Genomic DNA, 16,217 nt, shown 5'->3' with positions numbered 1-16,217 from the left:
ACAACTATAGGTCACCGTACGGCCTTCAACAATGAGCAAAGCCCATACCGCATAGTCGGCTATAAAAGGCCCCGATAAGACAATGTAAAACAATTCAAACGAGAAAACTATGCCGGGTAATTCAGATTTTAATGAATATAGTATAAAATTTTAGGAACTACATATGCATGCAGAAGATCCCTCCCCATCCCCCTTGTGACACCACTGCATAAAACAACATAGGTTTGCATACATTTCATTTAGCAAAAAGCAATACAGAAGTAAAACGTAAATTATGTGTGTCTATAAGACACGTTTAGATACCCCAGCCATAGTTGATTTAGTCCAATTATTAGTTATAATGTATATGAATGTATATTTGAAAAAAATATCCTATATATATATAAAAGAAGATGTGGTATGAATGCCAACGAGACAACTCTCCACTAGAGACCAAAATGACACAGAAATTAATAATTATAGGTTACCCTACGGGCTTCAACAATAAGATAGGCCAATACCGCATAGTCAGCTATACAAGGCCACGAAATGACAATGTGAAACCATTCAAAAGAGAAAACTAACGGCCCTATTTATATAAAACATTGAACGAAAAAAAAAATACTAGTATGTAACACATAAACAAACGACAACCACTGAAATACAGGTTCCTGACTTGGGACAGGCACATTCTTATATTATGTGGCGGGGTTAAACCTATTAGCGGGATCCCAACCCCATGCACTTAACATGGGACAATAGTATAACAGTACAACATAAGAACGAACTATTAAAATCGTTTGAAAATGGCTTAACTCATCAGATGACAAAACTACAAGTGGACGTGGCCGGGTACTTGTTCATCCCCAACAAAAAGACACTATAGGAACATATCTCAAAGTACTCGCAGTTAACTGACAGCTAGTTCAAAGCCACCAACAACTAATAAAACAAATCATGTATCTAAGACTAAATATGGACTTGCACATCACTATTATGCGTATAAACATCCCAGTTGCGGAACTAGAAATTTTCAAAAGTGGGTCTCAGTACTGCCGAAAAGGGGGCCTGTGCCAGTCATGTTTCAGTGCTTCTCTTTATAATCAATAACACAAAAAAAAGGGGGAGGCCCTCTGCTACCGCATTCCTTTGATACGCCTCTGCATCCTACAAGATATCAAGGTCGTTGCTTAAAAAAATGTAGGAGTAGCTCTATAGATGCTGGTTATATACATAATTGTTAAGGTTCAACTTTCTGGCATTTAAGAATATTTGACAAAAATCAAGATGCATATATAGGAATACATGCATGAACATCTCAATTGTATGTTCAGGCAACCTCTGAAATATTAATTAAAACTATAAATTTATAGGTAAAAAAATGTCGGAAGAGGAAGCAGGACAAACCATGATCTCTCTCTGCATTTTATAATAAAATGAATCCAACTACCTTGAATTTTGAGGATATTTGACTTAAAATGTTTCAGTTGCAACTCAAAAACTGTACGAGGTGATAGCCAGACAAACCAATCTATAGCTTGACGAACAGACGAACGGGTAGACGAACGATCCTGTAGGCGATAAATTAATATACCCTTCGATGAAAGTGAGGTCAAAAAATAAGCTTGAAATTGCAGTTGATACTTATAAAAAATCAAAACCTCATAGTGCTCAGTTTGCTTAAACATTTCTCTTCAGCTTTATAGCCATGAATTCTAAGATTTCTAAGATCGTAATACATTTGAGTTTCTGAATTGAAAGTTATTTTTCAGGGATGCAATGGTTGTTTTCTATCAAATTTTGTTTTTTGTTTTGTTCTTGTTTTTACATACTCTAGGCTATTGTTTCACATTTTGTCACATCGGGACATTTTATAAATTGTTACGTATATACATTTCGCATGTGTTGGTTTATTGTCGAATGTCGTACGTCGTGTTTTTCGATTGAATCGATGGGTGCATGGATAGTTACAATACATGTGTCGGATCGGCAATTATAGAACATTTTCTGTTATATCCGTATTTTGCGTGGAATTCTCGCCGCGTTGAAGACCCAATTGCCTTCGTCTATCGTCTGCTTGTTTTCGAGTCGTTGTCTCTTTTACTTATTCTCAATAGCTGCAAATGTTAAATAACACCAAGATTAAAAGCACCAACAGCTAGTGTATAGTTCGGTTGGTATAGGCGGATCCAGTGGGGGGGGGGGGGGGGGGCGAGTCCCCCTCTCGTGGGATTTTTTTTAGTAATTATATACTATATAGGGAATCACTGACTTGAAAGACCCCCACCCACCTTAGGTCAGTCAGCACCCTGTCATGTATTTGTTAAAAGAAAAAAAATATATTGCCATTCACTCTAAAAACGAAGCTAAATACTTAAACCCTCTTTTAAGAAAAGTTATATTGTTTCATTTTTACAATTTATTTTCAATAGCTTAAGATTAAAAGCGCCGACAGCAAGTGTTTAGCTCGGTTGGTATAGGCGGATCCAGTTGGGGGGGGGGGTCCCCCTTTCGTGGTATTTTTTTATTGATTATATACTATATAAGGATTCACTGACTTGAGAGACCCCCCACTTTAGGTCAGGCAGCACCATGTCCTGTATTTGTTAAAAAATATATAAAAATATATTAAAAGAGGATTTACGTATTTTAAGAAAAGTAATATTGTTTCATTTTTACAATTTATTCTCAATAGCTGCAAATGTTAAATAACACCAAGATTAAAATCGCCAACAGCTAGTGTATAGCTCGGTTGGTATAGGCGGATCCAATTTTTTTTTTGGGGGGGGGGGCGGGCCCGGGTCCCCCGTTTGTGGGATTTTTTTTATTGATTATATACCATAAAGGGAATAACTGACTGGAGATACCCCTCACTTTAGTTCAGGCAGCACCCTGTCATGTATTTGTTTAAAAAAAAATATATTGCCATTCACTCTAAAAAAAAGAAGCTGAATACGTAAATCCTCTTTTAAGAAAAGTAACATTGTTTCATTTTTACAATTTATTTTCAATACTGCAACCAAGATTAAAAGCGCCAACAGCTAGTGTATAGCTCGGTTGGTATATTTAATAGAAAGATATTTGTAAATATGGTAAATAAACTCATCATAAATACCAGGATTGAAATTTTACATTCACGACAGACGGGTATTTCGTCTACAAAAGACTCATCAGTGACGCTCGACTAAAAAATGTTAATAAGGCCAAATGAAACTGACCATTTAACTTAAAAAATGGCGAAGTGCAAACATTTTTCTAGTTTTTAAACGCTATCCTCTTGACCACATAATGTGTTTTCATCAAAATTGGAAATGATAATATTTTATAAAGAAAAATCTTTACCTACGTCGCATTATATATACTAGTATACTAACATATTGTGTTGTAAAATGATGCCCTTTATGGGTTCTTGATTAGATTAATAAAAAATTCTATACTATTAACAAATTCAAAATATACTGCTTTACAAAAAAGGTAAAACAACAGATACATTCAAGTCAAATCTATCTTAATTTCTGTCAAGTTTTTCCATTTTCAAGTAAAGAAAATCACGCATTATGGTTCCATTTATTTCCTGTAATAATTAGATCACTTGCATACTTGTAACACACACACAGACAATATGTATTGTTTATTTGTTGGAATATATTAAAATATGCGCTGCTGAACTTATATTAGTCAGTATAGTATATAGACGTGTATACCAAAGACAAATTTATACATTGTTTAATTTCCTGTAGTGTTTGATAATGACCCAGTGACCTACAACTTTTATAATAAATAAACCACATAGACAACGCTTCTGAATCAGTATAAAAAGTATGAATTATTTGTTAAACTAGTGTAAAATGTGGTGTGAAATAATTGGTAAAGGCAACGATATCCGGCTAATTAAATTGACCCGATGAGCTGACATAATGTTGAATTTATTTTGGAAATATTACACTTAATTTAACCTTACAATGTTTCATTATGTTTGTTTAGTCTATGTATTTGCCATAATCAAAATTGTTTTTTGTTTGTTTTGCAAATAAAGAATCATTATGTTGAATATTTTAATGAGAGAACCTTAAATAATCCATTATTTTCATTTTTGTTCTTAACTGAAAAAAATGGTAATACTAAATCCATTATAGCACAACCAAGTAAAAAAGTGTCCTTTAGTTTATACTTAAATCATAAATGAGATCATAGAACATTTCTAATCCGACAAAATGAAGATTAATAAAAAAAATCGTTTATTTGAAAAAAAGGGGGGGGGGGGCTTTGATAACTGTTACCCTAGCTTGCCCTACAACATAATACCCCCCCCCCCCCAAAGAATATAGATTTCGTATTCATATACATGTAAGTCTGAAAATCAAACCCAATAGAGTTAGAATTAGATTTTTAGGCTGACAGATTACGTTTCTAACAGTTTGCCTTCATGTCCTACACGTCCACCAGTCTACTTATATATATATACCAGTCTGGCTACAAGTCTACAAGAATATTATTTGTATCATTGACTAAGTCTGTCTGGATATGTCGTCTGGCGGATTTGCTTGTCTCTCACATTCTGAAGATGATTATATTCCTCGTAGTGAAATCGTTAATACAATGTACCAGTACTTAAGTCTATCAGTGTCCATCTCCATGCAAGACTCTGGTCTGATGAAGGTTCTAAAACAATTAAAGATTCGTCTATACAGTCCTTCTGAAAGTCTTCTCGGTCAGATGCAAAAGAATGCCCGGTTAGCGCCTCTGGATTTGCCCGGGGCATGTGGAGGATCAGTAGATATCGACACACCAAATTCAGTTATTCGACGAAAAATTTCAACACCTATCTCATTTAACACCAACATTACACAATTATGTCAACATGGAGTCAGTAACTGAGGTAACATTAAGTTAATTTAGAAGTCAATATCTTGTATATTTCTGTATACAGTTTATAATGCATATATCACTGTCATAAATCAAGGATGTGTATAGTAATAAGGGTCTTACTATCATCGGAACTTTGTTTTTTTTGGTAACACGCCATTATTCCGACAGCCCATTAGTCCGACAGCCTATCGGTCCGACAACCAATTAGTCTGACAACCCAATAGTCCGACAACCCATTGCTCCGACAGCCCAATACTCCGACAACCTATAATTCCGACACTTATCAAGTCAAGTATCAGGATATCAGGGTAAAATAAAATGTGTCTGTCTGTATTATTACGTTTATATTTGTAATAACATATTTTAAGAAATAACTCCGTATATATAATACAAGGCTAAGGTAGTTCGTATACTTTCAATGTTAATTCTAAATTCGAAATCTGTATATAGAATAAAACAGAAAATAATATTTTATTTTCCAAATTAAAGGATCTATGTAAATCAACAACAAGCATTGATGGCGCGAGCTACTGATGATATCCTGCCCAAAGATTTCGGTAGATAGAAAGTTTTTGAGTTGTGAATCTGAAAAAGCATTACACAGTATAACTGACTTATATAAACCTTGAAGTTAAATATCAGAAATCATGGTATTGTAGTACCTGAGAAAAATGTAACAAAAGTTTTCAACTTGGCTGTCATGTAATGAGTAATGAGTTTGAAAAAGCATCACACGATATAACTGACTTCAATAAACCTTTCAAAAATCCTTGTAATGTAGTTCATGAAAAAGATGCAACGAAAATAGTTATGGGACGGGCGGCGAACTGACGGATGGACGGTTGGACGGACGGACAGACAGAGATAAAACAGTATCCCCCCACTTTTTCGAAGCGGAAAAATGACGCTCATCCTAAACTTTATCAGCTGTACAATACGATTTTTTGAGTATTTAGCATTTTCAATTCTTCATGTAATGGAAGAGCACCGATTCTGAATTAACATATAAATTACCTTTCTTAAAACCAATGATATCTAAATATGTTTCTTCTTGAAACCAATTTTTAAATGAAAAATAAGTTTCCCACAAAACACATATTACTAAGTTTTTACAATTAAACAATTTGACAAAGACACAAGGACAAGAATGTCACACATTGTCTTATTCTACTAGTTTGTTATTGTCTTTTATACTGCACTCGTTCTACTTGAGCAGTCAAAATGCGTTGACTGTATATTTCTATGACATATACAGTCACTGGCCGATATCACTTTTCCTTATGCATATTTAGATAGAAATTGCCGAAATATTCATGTCCGTCATATTTGTTTTTCGTAATAAGTTTTGTTGTAAATCATCATGCAGTCCTGCATCTCCGCCAATCATTAAAAAAGAGGCATATCTTTCTAGAATTTAAAATAATCTTAGGATACAAAATCGGTCTCCCAACAAAATATTGAGTGTCATCTCTCGGATTATGTCTGAACGATCGCTATTAGAAGTGCTACATGTACTGTCTCCGTATTTCGTGGATTCTCATCCCCGAACATGATACCGTATTCATGATTGATCATGATTGGAAATGCTCATCTTTTCTGAGCACATATTTCGTCCTATTTGTCTTCTTATTTTTTAGGTTCTGGGTACGAATTTGTCTCTTTATTTTTCTTATTTTGACTGACGTTACTTTATCCCATTATTTCTGCAACAAAATATATTTAAATAAAACTCAGATGAGTGATACAAGGAGAGAAAGTGTTGCGACCAAAGAGGGCGGGTAGTGTTTTCCAACTCCGATGTATTATTTATTTATGTAGTTCATAGTGGGGGAACCTCACTCCCCTGATACGCGAAAAGGGGGATTCGAAGATCTAGTGAAAAGAAGGTAGATCAAGACACACATGCAAAAAATAGCGAGCTAGAACAACACAGACTGATAGTAGACACACAAACAACGAAATATAAAGATAAATAAAGTAACTAGACACGCAAAACGAAAGAGGGGCGAGGTTAAGGACTGAACAGTTGCTATAATCATGTGTATCAACTCCAATATACTGAGACAAAATGAATGTCCGCATGCAAAAAATAATTGGAATCAAAACGGACAACCACAAATATCAGAGAGCGGAGTTGGTTTTTTTTTTAGAGAGAAAATTTATCCATACACTAAGAAAAACGCATATTGTCGGAATAATGGGCTGTCGGAGTAATGGGTTGTCGTAATAATGGGCTGTCAGAATAGTACATGTTGTCGGATTATTGGGCTGTCCGAATAATGGTTGTCAGACTAATGGGATGTCACCATTTTTTTTACCCTCCCCCTTTTTTCCAATATCCGTTATTTTTTCGTTTTCTATTTTAAAATTCACTCTCTTTAGTAATATATCCGTGACCGCTGTGGATAGTAAACTTGGAATTGATAGTAAATTGCCAAAGTAAGTAATTTGTAGTGTATTTATGTTCTAATGACACGTACAGACAGACGCGAAAAAAATAAATAATACGAAAGTGAGAAAACGAGATATAACAGATTTTGGAAAAAAAGGGTAGGGTAAAAAAAATGTCCTGTACCCAAGTACCTATGCTTACTATTAAAGCAATAATTTGAGAAATATATATTAAGGGTTATACTAATATGTGAATATTATGAGTCCAGGTAACTCGATCAACTTGATTTGTACGTATGAAAAATTATATTTATTATCTGGTCATGTCCCGCGTTTTTTTTGTAATATTGTTATAATAACAGTGTAAGTTAAGACCAAAAAGTAGACCAGGAAAATACTTTATTATCTTTACTAGTTAATTTCTGGAGATCATGTGTCTGTCATTTATTCTGTTATTCACATCTTTTAAACAATTATATTATATACGCATCATATCAATCTATCAATTAGGATACATTATTTTATTTGGCTTAATAACATATTGTTGGTATTTAGTGCGACCGTGCACCTTTCGGTTGTCTCGAGTGTTTTCTATTATAGCAATGTTTAAGTCGTCATGTTGCGGGATTTTCAAATCCCAAAAGAAGAACACACTTCAAATTCAACATGATTTTCGATTTGGTAACCGCATTACTTTAATATAGATCATTATATATTACATAACCTTACACAATCAATTTACTTTTTATGATTATAATCTGATATGCATGCCCAATATATTTTATTTCCCAAAACCTTATTTAAAAAGGAGGGGACATGGTCAAAGTGTCGTGCAAACCAAATTATTGTTTATTGTCACGGAATAATAACAAACTGTGCTATAGTTTTTAAGATTATTGGATAATTGACTTGTTCTATAGGTACATGTACCTTACTTACCCAGGTGACATATCAGTTGTACCCTTGATATTGGTATAAATTCAAATCACAGGCACTTGTTTCTATCCATTTGAAGACCCACTATTAACATATATATTTACCAGAAATAATGGTTTTAAGCGGAGAGGTGAAAAAATTACTTGGGTACCTTCTCCAGGGGTTAAAAAATCCACTAGCCCGACGCCCGGGACTAGATCATTTACGCCTCGGGCAAATAAAATGTGTAATCCGATATGCCCGACGGACTAGTAACAAACAATTCTTGACGTTTCCAAAATTGAAAGTGAAAAATCCCTTCATCACTATTCTATGTTAGCCATTTCGATTCAATTAAGTCATCAGGGATTCCAAGAATTTGAACTGGTTTGTACAGGTCCTGTTGTACATATTTTTAAAAAAAGAACAAATAACTCTGGCATGTCTGGGTGGCCTTGTATCATGTGTTGATTGCAATTCTCGTACTTTAAATATCGATTTCTTATACCATGGCTTGGGGTTTTGTACATTGCTTATCGTGCCGAGATTTTCAATTAACGGTATTTGGGGGTATGATGTTTTGATTTGTATTGACCTGTCTTGTTGCACAGCTCTTGAGCACGAAACCATGCCACAAAATATTTCTTAAAATTTTAGTACGAGAACCCCAGGAACTTCGTCAGTTTCAAAATGAAAAACGGTAGATAACGGGAGTAACAAGGCTGAAAATTCATCCCCCAAACATGCTAAATACGACAGGGAAAAGCCTCGGAAAAAAATAATAGTGTCCAGGACAGCCGTCTTTAGCGCGAGACTCACACATGTTCATGCTTGTTTGGCGGCATTTTCCTTTGATCTATTGTTTTTTCTCTTTGATCTTTACAATTTGGCAAAAAAAAGTTGGCCGAACTGGGACACAATGATTCCCCTGGCAAGGTTGGCTGTTGCTGATGAAAAAAACAGACAATGCTCTGTGAATATTGCCGTTAGTTGCCCCAAGCATGCCAATAAAAAGTCTGCTTTGAATGTGGGAACAACTAAGTTAGGATAAGCACCAAGAGAATAAATAACAGATCAACAAAAATTATTAAATACAGTGTATAATGTCTCCTTCAAAACAAAGGACACCCACTTTGTATTATGCAGCAAACTCTTGATTTTTAAGGCATACTAGGGCTAGCAGGTCAGTTTTGGTGGACTAGCAGTTCTTCCAACAGGGCTAGTAAAATCGTGCTGCCAATAGGTCCTGGGCTAGTTAGCTGTAACAAAATAATTTAACCCCTGTTCTCGAAAATATACGTTAATAGTGGGTCTTCCAATGGATAGAAACAAGAGCCTGTGATTCAAATGCTTAATGATAAATTAAAAGAAGATGTGGTATGATTGCCAATGAGACAGCTGTCCACAAGAGACCAAGATGACACAGACATTAACAACTATAGGTCACTGTACAGCCTTCAACAATGAGCATAGCCCATACCACAAAGGCCCCGATATGACAATGTAAAACAATTCAAACGAGAAAACTAAGATACATATATATGTACATTGTACATGTTGTATATGAAGATTAATTAGATTAAAGTAAACAATGTGGTATGTTTCCAAAATAAATGCTATCCGCTTAAGACCAACTGATGTTGATCCAATTACTATAGCCAAACAAATGATACATACATGTAGGTTACCATACTTCCTTCATTTATATTATGATTATTGAGTATTTTTTTGGAAACATTTCAAACCTTTACATGCTGTTTATATATGTTACAGTAAATAGGTGAAATTAGGAATTACATGTAATTACTAAAATTTAGGAATTACAGGTAATTCCCGATGCACTTAGTTAATACAAGTAATTCCTTAAACCTCGAGCCTTAAACGGCCCAGTTATTACCAGTAATTACTAAATTTAAAATGAATATTTACACCTATTTACTCACTGCTAACACAACCATAACTTTTGATCACCTGACCATAATACAACATTGTTTTAGCTGTGTAATACTAACTAGAAGATCAGTTAGTACTCTTAAAATTTTGAATGGTTGATATGTATAAAAAATATCTTGAATAAATATGGACTTTCAAATATTTGGTTAAATCAGAGTAACTTTAGTTTTAATCCAAAATGGTTTAAGTTGAGCATTATAATACAGATAATTTTTGACCAACTTCAGCAGACATGGAAATCAGAAATGGAAAATTCTCCCAAAGCATTATGTCTTAACTTTTTAAAGAACTCTTTGAATTTGAAGAATATTTAGACTTATTACCTTATAAAGGTAAGATAACGTTATGTACAAATGTAGGTTAAGAACTGGAATGAACTGTTATGTGCATTAGCTTCGAGATATATAAAAAAAATATCTTTTTTTTGTTGTTAAATCATTTATAAAAATGATATTGTAAAATTATAATTCACTGTTAGCAGCCATTCTGGTTTTATTTTGTTAAATTAGCTGAGAAACAAGGTTGATGAGTTGTGCACTTGCAAGTGAATATTTGGACCTCATTGAATACGTATTCATGTGACCTTCAAATCAACCCCTAGCTGGAGATGGGTTATCGATGTATTAAGCTATTAAAATTGTAAGGGTTTTTGCAGAACAAATAGTCTCGGTTACTTTTGCTGTTAATCACAGGCTCAACAAAAATGAGGAAAAAATATTAAAATTTTCCTCTAGATACTATCTGTTGACTAGTACTGTAAGAAGCTTCAGTCAAAATTGGGTAAAAATCCAGGATGGTTTATAAAATCTAATGTTTTAAAAACTTTAACTACAGAGTGTATGTAATGTTAACTGGGACAAAACTAGTCCATTTATAAGTAATATATACGAAAAAAAGGATTTTTTTTCAAACTTTACTTTTTGATATTATTTTATGATCATAAACATTTAGCTTCTGTCCAAGTTTGGTAGAAATCCAGGATATTTGGAGAAAGTTTTTTTTAAAGTTTTGAACCACAGTGCATGATGGAGATTTTAGTTTGATTTTGGATAGATATCATTGTCTTGCATACATATATTTACGGAGTTTCAAAACCTATAAAACAACCATTTTCCAGTTTCAATTCACAAACACTAAAGAGTATGCACTTTGGATGTGCATTATATTCCTACATCCTTAAGTTAGCGCCGTTAAAATCCCTACCCCTTTACTTTCTTATTTGGTATCTTGAATTATGTTTTTAATTTTAAAACAAAAACATCAAGTTAGTAAATAGCTGTAAAAATGAAAAAAAAAATCAGTGATTACCAGTAATCACTGAAACAACTAGTAAATACATGTAATTACTAAATTGGCTAGTAATTACAGGTATTTACTGAAGTGTTTAGTAATTACATGTAATTCCTAATTTCACCTATTTACTGTAACATAATAATAATTTGTTTATTAAAGTGTCACATATTGATTGCAATAAAATAATTCATACACAATATACATCCATAATAAAACAACCAATATCCAGCCAAAAACTGACTTACGAGACACTGTTATACCAAATACATATTTACAAATTAAAATAGCGTCACTGTAACAGATATACATGTTACTACAGTTCAGCAACTCAAGTTTAAAAGGCATTTATATAAAAGAATTTAAACTTAATATCATTTTGTATGAACATCATGTTGAATATTTACATTTTCTCAAAAAGTTTTTATTTTACTTAGCTAATAAAGAAGATGATGGATTCCCAAACAGAAATCTTGATGACAGTGAAAAAATTGAAGAATTGCACCAATTGTTACAGAGAATCGATTTCAAGCAGAAACAGATGCTCAAAGATAAGGGAATACAACAGCCATCCATGTTCCTTCACATATAAAGGTATATATTGTATATATATTTTGTCTACATTTTCTGAATTTATGATTTTAAAAATCTTTCAAAAGATATAACATATAAATGTACATTGTAAGTCATGTAATTCAAATAGAGACGTGCCATTGTCTTTGATAAAAGATAAAGTTACATGTATGCCTTTTTAGTATTATCAGCTTATAAATATACTTACTTAGCCTTGTTAAAATCTATAAATATACCTTATGTATATCACATGTATGTTGAAATGTCTGTCAGAATATATACATATATGCATGTGATCATAATGTTTCAAATAGCCAAACATTGTAAAATATACAACTAGTCTAAACATCAACCCAACAATGTTAGATCTGTAAATTTGCGAAAGTTCTTCCCTCGCCGGGATTCGAACCCATGCTACTGTGATATCGTGACACCAAATCGCCTGCACTGCAGCCGTCCCGCTAGACCACACAACCACCTGGGCTATATACATGTATATATATATATACAACTCGTCTAAACATCAACCTAACAATGTTAGATCTGTACATGTAAATTTGCTTTCACAAATTTTTGGTTCTTTCCTCGCGGGTATTCGAACCCATGCTACTGTGATATTGTGACACCAAATCGCCTGCACTGCAGCCGTCCCGCTAGACATATATATATATATTGAGTATTGGAAATCCTGTACACCCTTTCCTTAGACCAAGTTTAACAAATATAATATGAATGTTTAAATTCAACTAATTATCTCCTGGCAATACACATTTATTTTAGGAACTTTTTATGTTTTATTTTGCAGTAAGCAGCTGTTTGTGATGCTTATAGGCATAAACAATCTAGTCTGGACATGTAAAACAGCAGCTGGTTCTATTTTGAAGTAAGCTATTTGGTGATTACATTAATTTGACATGACCAGACCAAGTCTTGGGATAAATTAACAGTACTCATTGTCATGATTGTACTAGCTTTTTGTTGTTTTATATATTTTATGGAAAATACTGTTAGTTGAGGCCTGCAAAAATTAATTTATAAGGAGATGAAGTGTTGTTGCCATTGAGAGTAGAGACATCTAACAAATAGCATGAATAGAGTCATGGAGGATTGAATTCATACTCATTTTTATTAGAGTGTTACAAAATAATTGCAGGAAAAAAAACAACAACAACAAAAATCAAAATAATCGTGTATTTAGTAGAATTAGCCAAATCAAACAATAACTGACTTAAATCTTGTTTGAAATTTTCACATTTCTATTGATTAAATATTATTTTATAGATCAAATAATAAATAGATAAAAGGGCAGTAATCCAGTCTCAGATTTTTGTTTTGGTTATATTGTATACAGCTGATTGTATTTTAATACTATTTACAAATACTTCTTATATGTCAAAAGAAAAAAAAAATGCTGTACCTGATATTGTGATTTATATTAAAATTGATAAAGACAACAAACTCAATAATGAGCTATTCCAATATCAATCTCCCTAGGGAAAAAATGGGGTGCTACCTAATTTTATACCTCCATAGTGCCCATAGACACATCAAACACTTGCCAAAATATAAGCCTGAATTCGAACCCCTGAGGGGATCACACATCAAATTATAAAAGTTGTATATATTCTACACCGTGAATAAGACCAAACAATGATAGAAGGAGTTAGTTTTAAAATATAATTGAAAAACTAAACTGATACAAATCAATAATTTTTTTGATGTTGATAAATAAATCACAATGTGTAATAGTTGTAATAAATTGTTATGCCAGCCTACAATAGTAGAAGGGGTTTATGTTTAATGATCCATGCTTTTGTTTGTTTATTCTTTCATCTGTTCTGCTTTAGGTTCAAGTTTTGGTAAAAGTTTTTGGTCAGGATAGTTGTTAATGATGTTAACGACCAATCAACTTAAAAATAAATATACATGTGCCTTATGTTATGATCTTTCTAAGGATAAATTAATGGTTTGACCCCAATTTCATGGTCCATTGAAAATAGAAAATTTATCACAACTTCATGAACTTCTAGCTATTCTTTTTATAGAGTTATTCCACGAGATATTTTTGGGTCACTCATTAGAATATCTTTTAAATATATGATTTTGATTACAACTGCATTAAGATAGAATAATTGCATGCAGAAAATTATTGCTTTTGTCACATATATATCACTTGTCAATTTAATAAAATTAAACATTTTTTTTTATTACTTTATTACAGAAGCTACAAAATAGAGCTAAGGCCCTTTAAACCAAGAAACTGCCAGTGTCAGAAAAGGACAAACTTAGAAAGGCCATGCAAATTGATTTAATGTCAAGTTGGGACAGTGATTCTGTAGATAAACTCGCCTGATCACAACTGGGATTTGACTGTCACAAGATTTTAAATCTTACATGGATAAACTAAAGTCATTTACTAGACTGTAAATACCAGAGACAGCTGAATGCACAAGGCAAAGAGCTGAGGTCCAAGTAAAGCAGAGAGGCCTTGTCACAAGAAATGTACAGAACTTGCATGGATTTTTACTTAAGGGCATATGACACAAAATTGAGAGATATCAATAAAAATTTCTTTAAATTTTAATAAGGACCAATTCAAAGGTACACTTTTGGAATTTGCAAGAACAAAAATACCTTCATGTTTACTTTTGAATTATAGTTGACAGTTTTCAGTTTAAGGGGGGAACCCTGAAAATGAAGTGGTTTGGTTTATTGAATTTGATTATTTTTTAAAGTAAAAAAATGAATTACTGCTCTTTTATTTCAACATTTGCATTTTTGATTAAAATTATTTACAAGTGCAGCATATTGGTGACATCAGATTATGTTAATGTGTTTGGTTAAGCTACATATTTCTTTTTACTTAAACTTTCTGTTGCCTTTTCTAATTGATTAAATGCTGAATAATAATTGAGTGTGGCTCATTTCAGTGTCTTGTTTTTGCTGTCAAGATTTTTCCTGTAAGATTTCACATTATTTATAATCGCTTGGTCAAAGGGAGATAACTTTTTGAATCTTCACATTAGATATCTGCAAAGAGGATTATGTAAAATGTAAATAGTTGAAAATTAATTTTATGGTTCAATAAAATCAAAATAAGTTATTGCCATTCATTATAAATAAATTTCAATCAAAAATAAGGCTCAAAGAATTTTTTTTATTTTATTTATATAAATAATAACAAAGTACACACATCATGCACATGTTGACTTCATAAAATTTGTAAACAAAAAAAATTAAAAATAAAACTAAAAATTTTTAACTAATCAGGAGACAGTCAATACACCAAATATATTTATAAGCATATAAACTTATTATTTTCTTCAATTGTCCAAGTACATATTCAATATTGATAATTTTTTGCTTGACATTACATAATTTTGTTGATAAAAGTTTATTTGTGTGCTATTTTATTCAATTGTACATATTTGAAGTATTTCATTACACCTTATTATTTTTATTCTTGCATACAGCATTTGGAATGAAATTTTAATCAATGTTCGAGCAGCAGGATGTTTTTTTTGTCGAGCCTGCAACTTTTGTTGCAGAAAGCTCGACATAGGGATAGTGATCGGGCGGCGGCTTTAGCCAACTTTTTAAAAGCTTAATATTTTAGAAGGTGGAAGACCTGGATGCTTCATACTTTGTATATAGATGCCTCATGTTACGAAGTTTCTGTCAGTCACATGTCAAATGTCCTTGACCTCATTTTCATGGTTCAGTGACCACTTGAAAAAAAAAATCAGAGTTTTTGTAATGTTGAATTCTCTCTTATTATAAGTAATAGAATAATTATATTTGGTATGTGCGTACCTTGCAAGGTCCTCAGGTCCGTCAGACGGTTTTCACTTGACCTGACCTCATTTCATGGATCAGTGAACAAGGTTAAGTTTTGGTGGTCAAGTCCATATCTCAGATACTATAAGCAATAGGGCTAGTATATTTGGTGTATGGAAGGACTGTAAGGTGTACATGTCCAACTGGCAGGTGTCATCTGACCTTGACCTCATTTTCATGGTTCAGTGGTTATAGTTAAGTTTTTGTGTTTTGGTCTGTTTTTCTCATACTTTATGCAATAGATCTACTATATTTGTTGTATGGAATGATTGTAAGGTGTACATGTCTAGCGAGCAGATGTCATCTGACCTTGACCTCATATTCATGGTTGAGTGGTCAAAGTTAAGTTTTTGAGTTTTGGTCTTTTTATCTAATACTATATGCCATAGGTCAACTATATTTGGTGTATG

The 16,217-nt window shown here is 32.8% G+C and overlaps 1 long non-coding RNA gene across 1 annotated transcript; it reads left to right on the top strand.

Moving 5' to 3' along the window:
• The first annotated feature begins 7,810 nt into the window (after nt 1–7,810).
• On the top strand, nt 7,811–14,679 carry LOC139498363 (uncharacterized). Its single transcript, XR_011657908.1, has 4 exons — nt 7,811–7,920; nt 11,835–11,991; nt 12,776–12,853; nt 14,192–14,679. It is a non-coding gene; the product is annotated as an uncharacterized lncRNA (long non-coding RNA).
• The last annotated feature ends 1,538 nt before the right edge of the window (nt 14,680–16,217 follow it).

This window comes from Mytilus edulis, chromosome 12 (assembly GCF_963676685.1).
Source record: "Mytilus edulis chromosome 12, xbMytEdul2.2, whole genome shotgun sequence".
NCBI classification, from domain to species: Eukaryota; Metazoa; Mollusca; class Bivalvia; order Mytilida; family Mytilidae; genus Mytilus; species Mytilus edulis.
The sequence above is the reverse complement of the archived record's forward strand: the minus strand, read 5'-3'. Positions and strand labels throughout refer to the sequence as shown.